The 11640-nt window shown below is 46.0% G+C and overlaps 1 long non-coding RNA gene across 3 annotated transcripts in view; it reads right to left on the reverse strand.

The window, feature by feature from the left end:
• LOC122446507 overlaps nucleotides 1-6490 on the reverse strand; it is a 173050-nt gene extending 166560 nt beyond the window's left edge. For all 3 annotated transcript variants that reach the window (XR_006270885.1, XR_006270887.1, XR_006270886.1), the window contains exon 1: nucleotides 5000-6490. This is a non-coding gene — a long non-coding RNA (uncharacterized LOC122446507). The remainder of the gene's footprint in view (nucleotides 1-4999) is intronic.
• Between the last annotated feature and the right edge of the window lie 5150 nt (nucleotides 6491-11640).

The raw sequence follows: 11640 nt of genomic DNA on the forward strand, positions 1-11640 counted from the left end.
TCTTGGGGAGGCACAGCCCTCCTCCCAATTCAGAAACCAAGGCAGACCTGACAAGCATTTAACATTCTCCTACTCATCTGTGCACCTGAAATCCATGTCACCCAGGAAGAGTGGATCAGATACTCAGGATGTGCAAGAGGCACAGAGAGGCAGGGTCAGGGCAGAACAGATGCCAGAGGTGAGGCAGCTCCTGTGTCCCCAGGGTGTCTGTGGGGGACCCCAGACACAGTGAGGTCAGAGGCAGCACAGCTCTGTACCCCACCTCCCTCACCCTGGTTTCCCAGCTTTCTCTGAGACACCATACTGTCAAGAAAGTTCTCTCCTACTTATACCAGCCAGAGTCCATTTCTGTTGCAGGCGACAGTGAACTTGGCAATGTTCACCCCAACACCAGAATCCTCTGAAGCTGAGAGGAACTTCTGTCCCCATGTCATCAGACAAGCTGGCCAGCCCTGGAGGGTTCTGGGGCTTCAGCTTAGCTTATTGGCCATAATCATCTCTATGCTTAAGCACCAATTATGTCCTCTTCAGAGCTGTCAATGCACTATCCTGCCTCACTATCACGACGCACAGGTCGAGGAAGACATGGCAGGTCTTTGTCATAACAAAACAGGGGAGGCAGAAGGAGGACAAAGGATAGGAAAGCATAGTGACCTCAGGGCACCTGAGGGCATTTTATTCCATTATCACTATTAACGATAATAATAAAAACTGCCTATTTTAAGAGAGTTGACTATGTACAAGCTCTGTGCTAAACACTTCCTACACATCATGTGACTCTGTAAGGCAGATACTGTGATACACATTCTGGTATTAAGAAAATAAGCCCAGCGAGGTTAGGTTATCTGCCTAAGGGCATCCAACTGCTAAGCACAGAAGCTGGACTTGAATCCAGATCTGTCTGGCTCCAAAGCCAGAACTCTTGGCCATTGTGTTGAATGGCTTCCCACTATCCTGCCACTGTCTCTGGACAAGCCACCTAAGCCCCTCTGGACACCAAGGTCACCAGCTACGTTCACTGCAGTGAAGTTTAGGCTCTCCAGGAGGAAACTGAGTGCCCTTGAGACTAGGTTCTCGCGAGCCGAGCTCTGGCGAGGGAAGACATTTCCTTAGAAGCCAGATGTCTTGAACCGTGGCGCCTAAGCTTACTGGACAGGTTCACATCTGGCCAACCATGCAGCCCTGATTCTGCCACCTAAGCAACAGAAACGCCTCTCCTGCTCTTGGCTGTCCTAAAGGCAAGGTAGCTGGTCAGACAGATGGGCGTGGTCATATTGTTAACTTGGATGTTAATTCACTCCACCTCCTAATTGAGAAGGATTCTAATTACAAAGCTTGCAAAGTGGCAAGTCCTGGGGGCTGCTAGGATCAGCCCGTTAAGCTCCTTCTCTTGCCTTGCCCAGGGGCAGCGTGGATAGGTGGCACAGAGTGAGGGTGTGGGGGCCAGCTGGTACAGAGGAGGGGGCCTGGATGCTTGGCAGCTCAATTGGGGGCCCAAACAGCTGACTCTGCCCTTTCACGGGGCTCAGAGGAGGTGGAGCCACACCCCAGCCCCGACCCCAGCCCAGTGGGGCCAATTAGAGCATTTACAGTAAAACACGGGAGGGGATGTACCTCTGTCTCCATCTTGCCGCGTTTGCTGAAGGAGCACCTGTGACATTACACAGATTAATACTCCACTGAGCAAATTAATCCTAGGGATTTCACTCACTACCTGTGGCTTACACATTTTAATTGGCTCTAAACCACCACCTGAATTGATGCAAGAGTGTGGTGATGCAAGGAAAGACATCAGAAGCAGCGCCAACCATAGGTGTAGTTTCTGGAAGAAGGAAGGAGCAGGCACCACATCCCAGGTGCCAAAGGGGTGAGGAAGAAGAGGCCATCTTTCAGTTAGTTGCCCACAGTATCTCCATCTGCATTCAAAGGGGTGGGAGGAAGGATGAAGAGGCAACCTGTGGCCTCCTCTTTGCCTCTGAATCTCTCATGTGGTCCATGGTTCAAATCTCACACTGATTCAACTCGTTAAAAGCTTTGATTGCATCTCTATTCCCGCCTTCCAAATAAGTTCATCAGTACCATCTTTCAAGAGCCCATATATGCACATTAATATATCTGTTTTCCTCTTTCTGACCCACTTCACTCTGTATATCAGACTTTAGGTCCATCCACATCTCTACAAATGACCTAATTTCATTCCTTTTCATGGCTGAATCATGTTCCATTGTATATATGTACCACATCTTTAACCATTCATCTGTCATTGTACAGCAGAAATTGTAACAAAACATTGTAAAGAAATTAAACTCCACGTATTTTCACGTATTCCCCATCCCGATCCCCCCTCCCACCTCCCTCTCCACCCGATTCCTCTGGGTCTTTCCAGTGCACCAGGCCCGAGCACTTGTCTCATGCATCCCACCTGGGCTGGTGATCTGTTTCACCATAGATAGTATACATGCTGTTCTTTTGAACTATCCCACCCTCACATTCTCCCACAGAGTTCAAAAGTCTGTTCTGTATTTCTGTGTCTCTTTTTCTGTTTATGTGTAAATCTATGGCTGATTCATATCAATGTATGACCAAAAAAATAAAGAAAGAAAGAAGGAAATTAAACTCCAATTTTAAAAATAAATTTATAAATGAAGGCAAAGGCTTTGATGGCACATGGTGTGTGTCACTTCCTGGGCTAGGCGGTAGGACACGCTTAGAGACGGCTGGGTTGTAAGAAAGAGAAACCCAGTGAAACTCGGTTGGTTAGGAGTGGAGGCAGTCTTGCTGTGAAGGCGCAGAGCGGGGACAGGATCTCCTGGGAAGTGGCAGGGGCTCAGAGCCAGACTCTCAGCCTGTTCCTTCCAGGGAGGGGCCGCTCCCTTTCTCTCTACACAGCTGCTCTTCTCCTCTCCCTCCACAGACTGGCTTCTCCTCCTCCGGCACACCATCTTCCTTGCAGCCTCCCAAACATGGCAGTCTTCACTCTGTCCCCCAAGCTAATGACCTTCCAACTCAGCTCTTGCAGTTAATGGGCTCAGTCACTTGCAGTTAATGTGTCTCAACTCAGATTTCCAGGAGAAAGGGACTGACTGGCTGAGGTGGAGTCTCCTGAACATCCCTGGTCTTCCTAGGCTCACCGATGGCTTTCACTTCTTGAAACTGTCCTTCTTGGCCTCTAGGACTGAGCTTGAATCATCTTTCCTCTGACCCCTGACCATCCCTCTCCAGCCACTCCCATTGTTTATACTCTGCTAGCAACCTCTGGGCATGGCTTCCACTCCACCCAAGTGCTACCCTTGAACTTGGGAACTGGCACTTTGAGATGGCTCCACTCTGGCCCTCCTCCATCACACCCTCTCTCCCTGCGGGGAGGAGTCCACGGACCCAAGGAGATGTAACTACCCAGACATCAGGCTTCCTGTCCAGACTAGCACTGTCTGATAGAACATTCCACAGAGATGTTCTATAGGCACTGGCCAATGGTAGCCACTAGCTTCGTGTGCCAAAGTAGTCCTGGAAACGTGGCTACTACAGCTGAGGGACTGAAGCTTTTATGTGCCTTAACTCTACCTGCCAGCTGGTCTCTCAGTCCTGCCAGGCTTCTTTTCTAAGCCCTCTCCACAGCAGTCTTGAGTCACTCTCCCGACTATAAAACACCAAGTGACCCTCTCTCATCTGTATTTCAGGACAAAGTCTAGCTTTTCAGCCTAACAGTCAGTTTTTGTAATCCTGCTTCATCTTCCACTCTTCTCCTGCTTCTACACAGCAGTGCCTGCACAACATTCTTTGAACAAGCCTTGCCTTTCTCACCTCTGTGCCTTGCAAAGACTGTTCCCTCAGCCCAAAGCGGTTCTCTGCCCTGCGCTCACTCCAGTGCTAGTAAACTCCTATCCATCCCTCAAGCCCCAAGTGCACTGTCCCCTCACCTGCTTCCTGTGTCCTGCCCTGACCCTGTTCTTCTTTCTCCAGCTTACCCATGTCCTCTTCAGTGCCCAGATCCCAAGCCCAGGCCTACATAAGCTTTCGATAGACCTGGACCTGTGGAGATGCTGTCCATACCATTACTATTTCAATATTAACCCCTCTCAAGGTCCCACATATATGCAAGCATCCTTGGAGGCCTCCACAAAGCAGTGTTTGTCATTTTGCACAAGTGAGTGTTTGAACCTCCTTTTGGAAGGCTAGCATGCAGGAGGAGCTGTGCAGCTGTTTCAGAAGCCCAACTAGACATTTGACACTCATTTCTCAACACATATTGGTTATTTTCTGTTATTTATAAGATAAAGTAATTTTTTTAAAGGAAAAAGTCTTTATTCATGAAAAAATGCCACTCACATCTACCAGCCAAAAAGAGTTATACCAGAGTTCTACACACACAAATTAAGATGGCCTCAGGACGTACCCTCCTATATCCCATGAGTCTCCTGCAGTGGTTCTCAGAGGGTAATTTCTGGACCAGAGCATCAGCATCACCTGGGGACCTGTTAGATACGCCAGTTATCAGCTCCCCTTAGACCTGCTCAATCAAAAACTATGGGGTGGGGCCCGGTCCTCTGTGTTTCAACAAGCCCTCCAGGAGGCTCTGGTCTATTCACCTATTATGAGCACTCCTGAAGGCAGGGGCTCTGCCATCCTCAGCTCTCCACGCCCAGCCCCTGGTCCACTGCTCTTGAGTGATGGGCCTTCCGTAGCTCTATATGTGTGCGCTGAATGAGCAAGTGAATGCATGCATGAGTGAATGAACAAAAAGTTAAGAACAAGGAGAAAAGAAACTGAGCAACAGATGCAAGAGAAACTGAGAGAGCTTCTTGTTAGGCATCCATTCAGTCCTTCTGATCCAGTGGGTAGAAAGAGCAGTGTGAAAGCACAATGCTGGCGCTGTAGACCCCCTCAGACCTTCTCTCCAGCTCTTCATCCCCACCCCTGCTGTACTGAGTGACAACGCTGGGCCACTCACCCTCTCCAACCCATGTCCCAGGAGAAAATTCCCGTCCAAACGACTTACTCGAGAAAGAATCCCAGGAGCAAGGGAGCACTTGGTCCGAAACGGCCTGTGCAGGACCCCTAAATTAATTAATATCATTTATAGAAGGCCAGTCAGTCTCAAAATGAATGGAGCTAATGCTGCTCTTGGCACCCAACTTAAAGATTCAAGGCGCCAGAAATACAAAAGAAGGCCTCTTTCAACTTTCAGACTAGACTGCTGAATAAAGCTAGAAGGATGGAATGGGGGGAGAAGGGGCCTATTCAAGGGAGGAATAAAGCTTTCTTTGGTGAAGAAATATTAATCTCAATATTCACATGGTGTTAAAATATATGTTTGAGATCTCCAGAATGAGATGTTCATAAATAGATAAGCTCTAAGTGGATGATTCTTTAGCCTTGATTTTCCTTTACTGAAATATAATTAACACTTCCTGAAACCAGCTAGCTTGGAATAATTTAGTTCAATTGTAAGTATGCAAAACACTTAACAATTAGCTCCATGAAATGAGACCAGCCAGCACTGAGCCGACTTCATTAATGCCCTAAGTGCATATGCCCTATTATAAGAGCTTTCAGAAATATTGTATAAATCTGAAATGTCCCCATAGAATGGAACGGGGAGGGAGTTTGCGATTATTTTCATTCATTTGAAGGCTACGTCTCATAAACGCAGCGGTCTGAAAGATGACGGCAATTGGTTTTAATATTTTTACTGCCGCTTCCATGGTGGTAAAAAGAAAGAAACCAAGGTATTGTAATGGGGTCTTTAAAGCTGGTATGATTTAACCTGCCATAAAGAGGGGCAGCTTGGGAAGCAGGAAAAGCTCACGGGTTCTCCGAGTCAGGGGCCCCAGGTTCAGCCTGTGCGGCCTGGCTTACATCCTTCACCTATCTGAGTTTTCACCTGTGAAGTGGGGAAAATCAGGGGTACTATTCAAACAAGTAAACCTCAGTGCAGCACGGGCCATTACCAACCAGAACTGATGCTGGCAGTAAGGGAACAAACCTGTGGGCACGGTGGTATGGTCTGCATGCCCCGTGCCCTCACCTGTTCACCCCCGTTGAACACTGGAGCAGCAGGATAAGAATACCTCCCTCAGAGGGCTGTTGAAAGCATTACAGGAGATAATGAATGGGATAGGGCTTCAAAGGAGGAAGACTCTATTCAAATATGGCAGATTTGGGTAATTTTTGTATTTTTTCCTTCTTTTTCAGATACTGGCTGGAGGCAAAGTCTTCATGAAGTTAAGTTCAAGTTAGGCTAATTCCATTTCTTGAAGCTCTGAGTGAAAAATAAAGAATTGCCAGGGCCAGAATTTTAAAAGCGGTGAGGGGGTGGGGAGGAGGAAATTTTAATGTGTACATTTACCAAAATATTGTTTTCACCCACCAATCCAAAACAAAATGCAATGCAGTGTGATTGCCAGTCAAAAGATGCAGCCTGTATTCTTTTTATTGAAGTATGGTTGATTCACAATATTGTGTTAGTTTCAGGTGTACAACAAAGTGATTCAGCTATATATTTTTCAGATTATTTTCCATTATAGGTTACTATAAGATATTGAATACAGTTCCCTGTGCTATATAGTAAATCTTTATTGGTTATCTATTTTGTTTATAGGCATTTGTATCTGTTAATCCCATACTCCTAATTGATCTCTCCCCACCTTTGGTAACCATAAGCTTGTTTTCTATGTCTGTAAGCCTCTTTCCATTTTGTATATAGGTTCATTTGTAGTATTTTTTAGATTCCACATATAAGTGACATATATTTGTCTTTCTCTGACTTACTTCACTTAGCATATTCTCTAGGTCCATCCAGGTTGCTGTAAAGGGCAATATTTCATTCCTTTTTATAGCTGAGTAATATCACATTGTGTGTGTGTATACACACACATCTTCTTTATCCTTTCATCTGTTGATGGACACTTAGGTTGTTTTCGTGTTTTGACTATTTTAAGTAGTGTGATGAGCACTGGGGTTCATGGATTTTTCTTTTTTTCAAATTAAAGTTTTCATCTTTTATGGGTATATACTCAGCAGTAGGATTGCTGGATCATATGTAGCTCTATTTTTAGTTTTTTAAAGAACTTCCATACTGTTTTCCATAGTGTCTGCACCAATTTACATTCCCACCAACAGTATAGGAGGGTTGTTTCCTCCATACCCTCTCCAGCATTTCTTTTTCTTTTTTTGGTTGGTTGTGCCCCATTTAGCATTTAGGATCTTGATTCCCCAACCAAGGATGGGGTCCATGCCCCATGCAATGGAAGCCATGAGGTCTTAACCACTGGACTGCCGGGGAAGCCCCTCCCACATTTATTAATTTGTAGACTTTTTTATGGTGACTATTTTGATCAAGATAAGGTAGATGCCTCTTGTGGTTTGGGTTTGCATTTCTCAAATAATTACTGATGTTGAGCATCTTTTCATGTGCCTGTTTGGCCATCTGTATGTCTTCTTTGTTGAAATGTCTATTTAGGTCTTCTCCCCATTATTTTGATTGGGCTGTTCAGTTTTTTAAATATTGAGTTGTCTGAGCTATTTGTATACCTTGGATATTAACCCCTTGTCATTTACATCATTTTTTGTTAATTGTGTCCTTTGCTGTGCAAAAGCTTTTAAGTCTGATTAGGTCCCATTTGTTTATTTTTGCTTTTATTTTTATTTTTTTGCTTGGAAGATTGACCTAAGAAAATACTGCTACAATTCCTGTCTGAAAATGTTTTGCTTATGTTCTCTTCTAGGAGTTTTATGGTGGTGGTGGTTTAGTCACTAAGTCACGTCCGACTCTTGCAACCACATTGACTGTAGCCTGCCAGGCTCCTCTGTCCATGAGATTCTCTAGGCAATAATACTGGAGTGGGTTGCTATTTCCTTCTCCAGCGGATCTTCACGACCCAGTGCTCGAACCCGGGTCTCCTGCATTGCAGTCAGATTCTTTACCAACTGAGTTACGAGAGAAGCCCAGGAGTTTTATGGTATTGTCTTGTATTTAGGCCTTTAAGCCATTCTGAGCCACATTTCTCTATGTGGTATGAGGGCGTGTTCTACTTGCGTTGACTTACATGTCCAGCTGTCCAGCTTTCCCAACACCACGTGCTGAGAAGACTGTCTTTTCTTCATTATATAGTCTTGCCTCCTTTGTTGTAGATTAACTGAACACAGGTGTGTGAGTTTACTTCTGGGTTCTCAATTTTGTTCCATTGATCGATATATGTCTTTGTGCCAATACCACGATGAAGCCTGTAACCTCGAGAAGTATGGAGCACTACAGATAGCAAAGACCAGTAAGGAAACATGAGTTCAAGACTCCAAGATGCGTGTCTTTTTGTTTCCTTCAGTCCCAACAGTGGGCTCTGTGACTGTATATGTGACCTCATGAGGGGATGACACCCAAAGTCCACATCTTCACAATCTGGACTGAGCCAATGTCCCTCCCAGGCCCCTGTGGGACAGAAAGTGATGACACCTGGGTCCCTCTGAAAACAAGGAAGGTAACAAGGAGCTGGTTCCACCTCTGGAAAGTTCTGGCTACAAGTGAGTTCTTCCCCACTGCCTGGCACTAACTCTGTCCATGGGCCAGGCCACCTCTCTTCAGGAGAAGTGTCAGCATTCACCAGACAAGAGGGCTCTTCTGGGGGAGTGAGGTGGAGATCCAAGTCTGAGAGAAGTAAGCAGCAACATTAATTGGGTCAGGATCTACTGAGTGCTGGGCCCATGTCAAGTATTTCTTGTGTGTTGAACCCTACTTAACAAGTTTGTTAACTAAGGCTCAGAGAGGTCAGGTGACTGGCCTGAGGTCCCACTGCTCATGAGCAGTAAGACTGGTATTCCTGCTCGCATACACCAAAGCCCACACTCTCCAAACGCACTCATCACACTGCCTGTAGAAATGCGTTTAGGTGGAAGTACCTTGCACAGAGCCTGGGCTGTGGAGGAGGTGCTTATCATTACCTGTGCATTCTGAATGGAAGACATTAAATAAGGATCCTGTAATTTTTTTGTGTGTAGAAAAACTGAACTATCATTTATTCGGAAAAACTAGAATATCATTTATTCATTGACACTCAGGATCCCAGTGAAAGTCAAATAGTCTATTTCAAACAAAGTTACAGTAAGACTTGGCAAAAGAAGTATAAGCTAGACCCAACCAAGTCTCCTAAATGATCTTTCTGCTGTGGTATCACCTGGATTCAGACTTTTTGGTAAGGGTCTTATACTGATTTCCTACTGTGGCCTAACAAATTACCACAAACTTAGTGGCTTAAAACAATACCAGTTTATCACCTTACGGTTCTACAGGTCACAGGTCCAGACTGGGCTTCATTCCTTGTGGAGGCCCCAGAGGAGAATCTGTTTCCTGGCCTTTCCCAAGCTTCTAGAGGCACCCACATTCCTTGGCTCATGGCCCTGTTCTTCACCTTCAGAGCTAGCAGCAAATCATCTTCAAATCTCTCTCTCTCTCTGAACTTTGCTTCCATTGTCATATCTGCTTCTCTAACTCTGTCCTTCCTGTTTCCTTCTTATAAAGACCCTGTTCTGGCCTTGGGTCCACCCAGATAATCTAGATAATCTCCCCATCTCAAGATCCTTAATTTAATCACTTCTGCGAAGTTTCTCTTGCCATATATGTTAACACATTCACAGAGTCTGGATTTAGGATGTAGACATTTGAGGAGGTCCTTTATTCAGCCTATCACAGACTTAAAAAAATAAATCATAATAGCCATTCCTTCTTTAGAAATTGGCCAAAAGCTTTAGCATATGGTCACAACAAACTTAATTCTAGATTTCCAGGACAAGACTCAGTATCAAATACTGGCATTTCTAATCAATAATAATAATTTAGTGGCTACCACTTACATATTTGGAATCATAAGTGCCTCCCAAGGGCTGTCTCATTTCATCCTAAAAAGTGCTCTGTGATTTAGACATTATTACCCTCAATTTACAATAGAAACTGAGGCTTCAACAACTGTTTGCCTCGCTCAAGGCCACAGTTAGTAAATGGTGGAGCTGGGATGTGAACTTGGGCTATCTGATATTGGATTGACCATCCAGATTGTTGATTCAGAAATTATGGCCACCAGACAGCCTGTGCATGAAAGAGAAAGTGCTCTGGAAAATATAAAGGATCTTAATACTAAAAGAAGGAATAATAAGGAAGCATTTGGGGCCAAATTCTGCTTCTGCTAGTTTGACCTCAATTTCCTCATCTGTAAAATTGGCTTAATAGCACTCCTCTCCTGGGGTCGGTGTGATTAGATAAGAGACAATGCATGCAACGCGCTAGTGTTCCATATATTATTAGCTGGGCAAGGAGAAAGGCCACGCATGGTTCTGAGAGGCCCCACACAAGGACTAATGCTGGCCAACCTGGAATACTCCCTTCTCCCATCTGGACCCAAGTGCAGTTGAAGAGACAGACTAAGGTGCTCTCCCAGGCGCTCCCTCCCTGATTTCCTGGAAGACTGCACAGCATCCTCTGACTCCAGGCCAAAGGCCTTCAGAGCTGGCTTCCCAACGCTGCAAGCAGTCTCGTTTCTCAGTCCCAGGGCAGCCTCAGAATGGATGGGAATGTGTAAAAAGGTCTCAAAGAATCTTGCTGAGAACCACTCTCCACAGATGCCCTTCAAACCTCTTCCAACAGAATCGTTTATCAGGCATGTGACTAGGGAGTGTGGAGCCTGGTCCTGAGCTGCGCTTTACATGGGGATTAATGACTAGTGTGATCAACCAGGGAAGGCTGGCTTGCACAGCTCGGTGATGACATCATCTGGACAGCTCCTTTGTCCCTGGGAAGAAAAGCTCCACCCCTCGCCATCTCACAACCCTGCAGAGTCCCAAGGCCAGACTTCAGGGTCAAAACACAGCCGACGACAGCAGGCAGGGCGCTGCCATGCCAGCCCCTCCGCGGGAAGAGGCCAGCGGCCTGCCCCAGATCAAGCGGCAGACTTGCACAACTCGTGATGGTCTGAGCAGCTGCTAACAGGTCATGTGACCTTGGGCAAGTCACTTAGCCTTCCATGCCTCAGTTTTATCAACCACAAAACAGACAAGGATGTATCTATTCCATTATGTTGTTGTGAACCTCAAATGAATTTAAAACACATAAAAGTGCTTAGAAAATACCCAGTTCCCAATAAGCACTATGCTATTATCAGCCACTATCTTTTCAGAACTTGGCTCCAAGCCTCCAACTCTTATATTCATGCTCCTTCCATGACATCAAAGCACACACTTCTGCCAGGTCAGCGCTGACAGGGCCAGGTCTCATTTTCTCGGCCAACACAGACCACAAGGTACGCTTTCATTCTCCCGGCTCATCCAAAACAGGACCATTCTTTCATCAGTCCTCTGTCCTCTCCCTGACGGCTTCTGGGCCCGTGACAACATAAAGAAGTCAGTTATAATGGCCCCAGAGTTAGAGACTCCCAATCCGAAGCTCCTCCTCTCTGCACTGATGGAGGCAGTCAGACCAAGGGAGAAGGGCCTTCACCCCTTCCAGAAAGCTGGCCAAGCCGTTAAGTCCCTACTGGGTGTCAAGCCTCCTGGATGACAGCCGTGGCGTGGGGCGGGGGGGGCCTGCCCCCTGTTTCCAGCCCTGCCTGATTGCGCCTCACCTCCTTCAGGCAAGCAGGAGTCCTGTACAGATGC

The sequence above is a fragment of the Cervus canadensis genome, chromosome 8, assembly GCF_019320065.1.
Source record: "Cervus canadensis isolate Bull #8, Minnesota chromosome 8, ASM1932006v1, whole genome shotgun sequence".
NCBI lineage: Eukaryota > Metazoa > Chordata > Mammalia > Artiodactyla > Cervidae > Cervus > Cervus canadensis.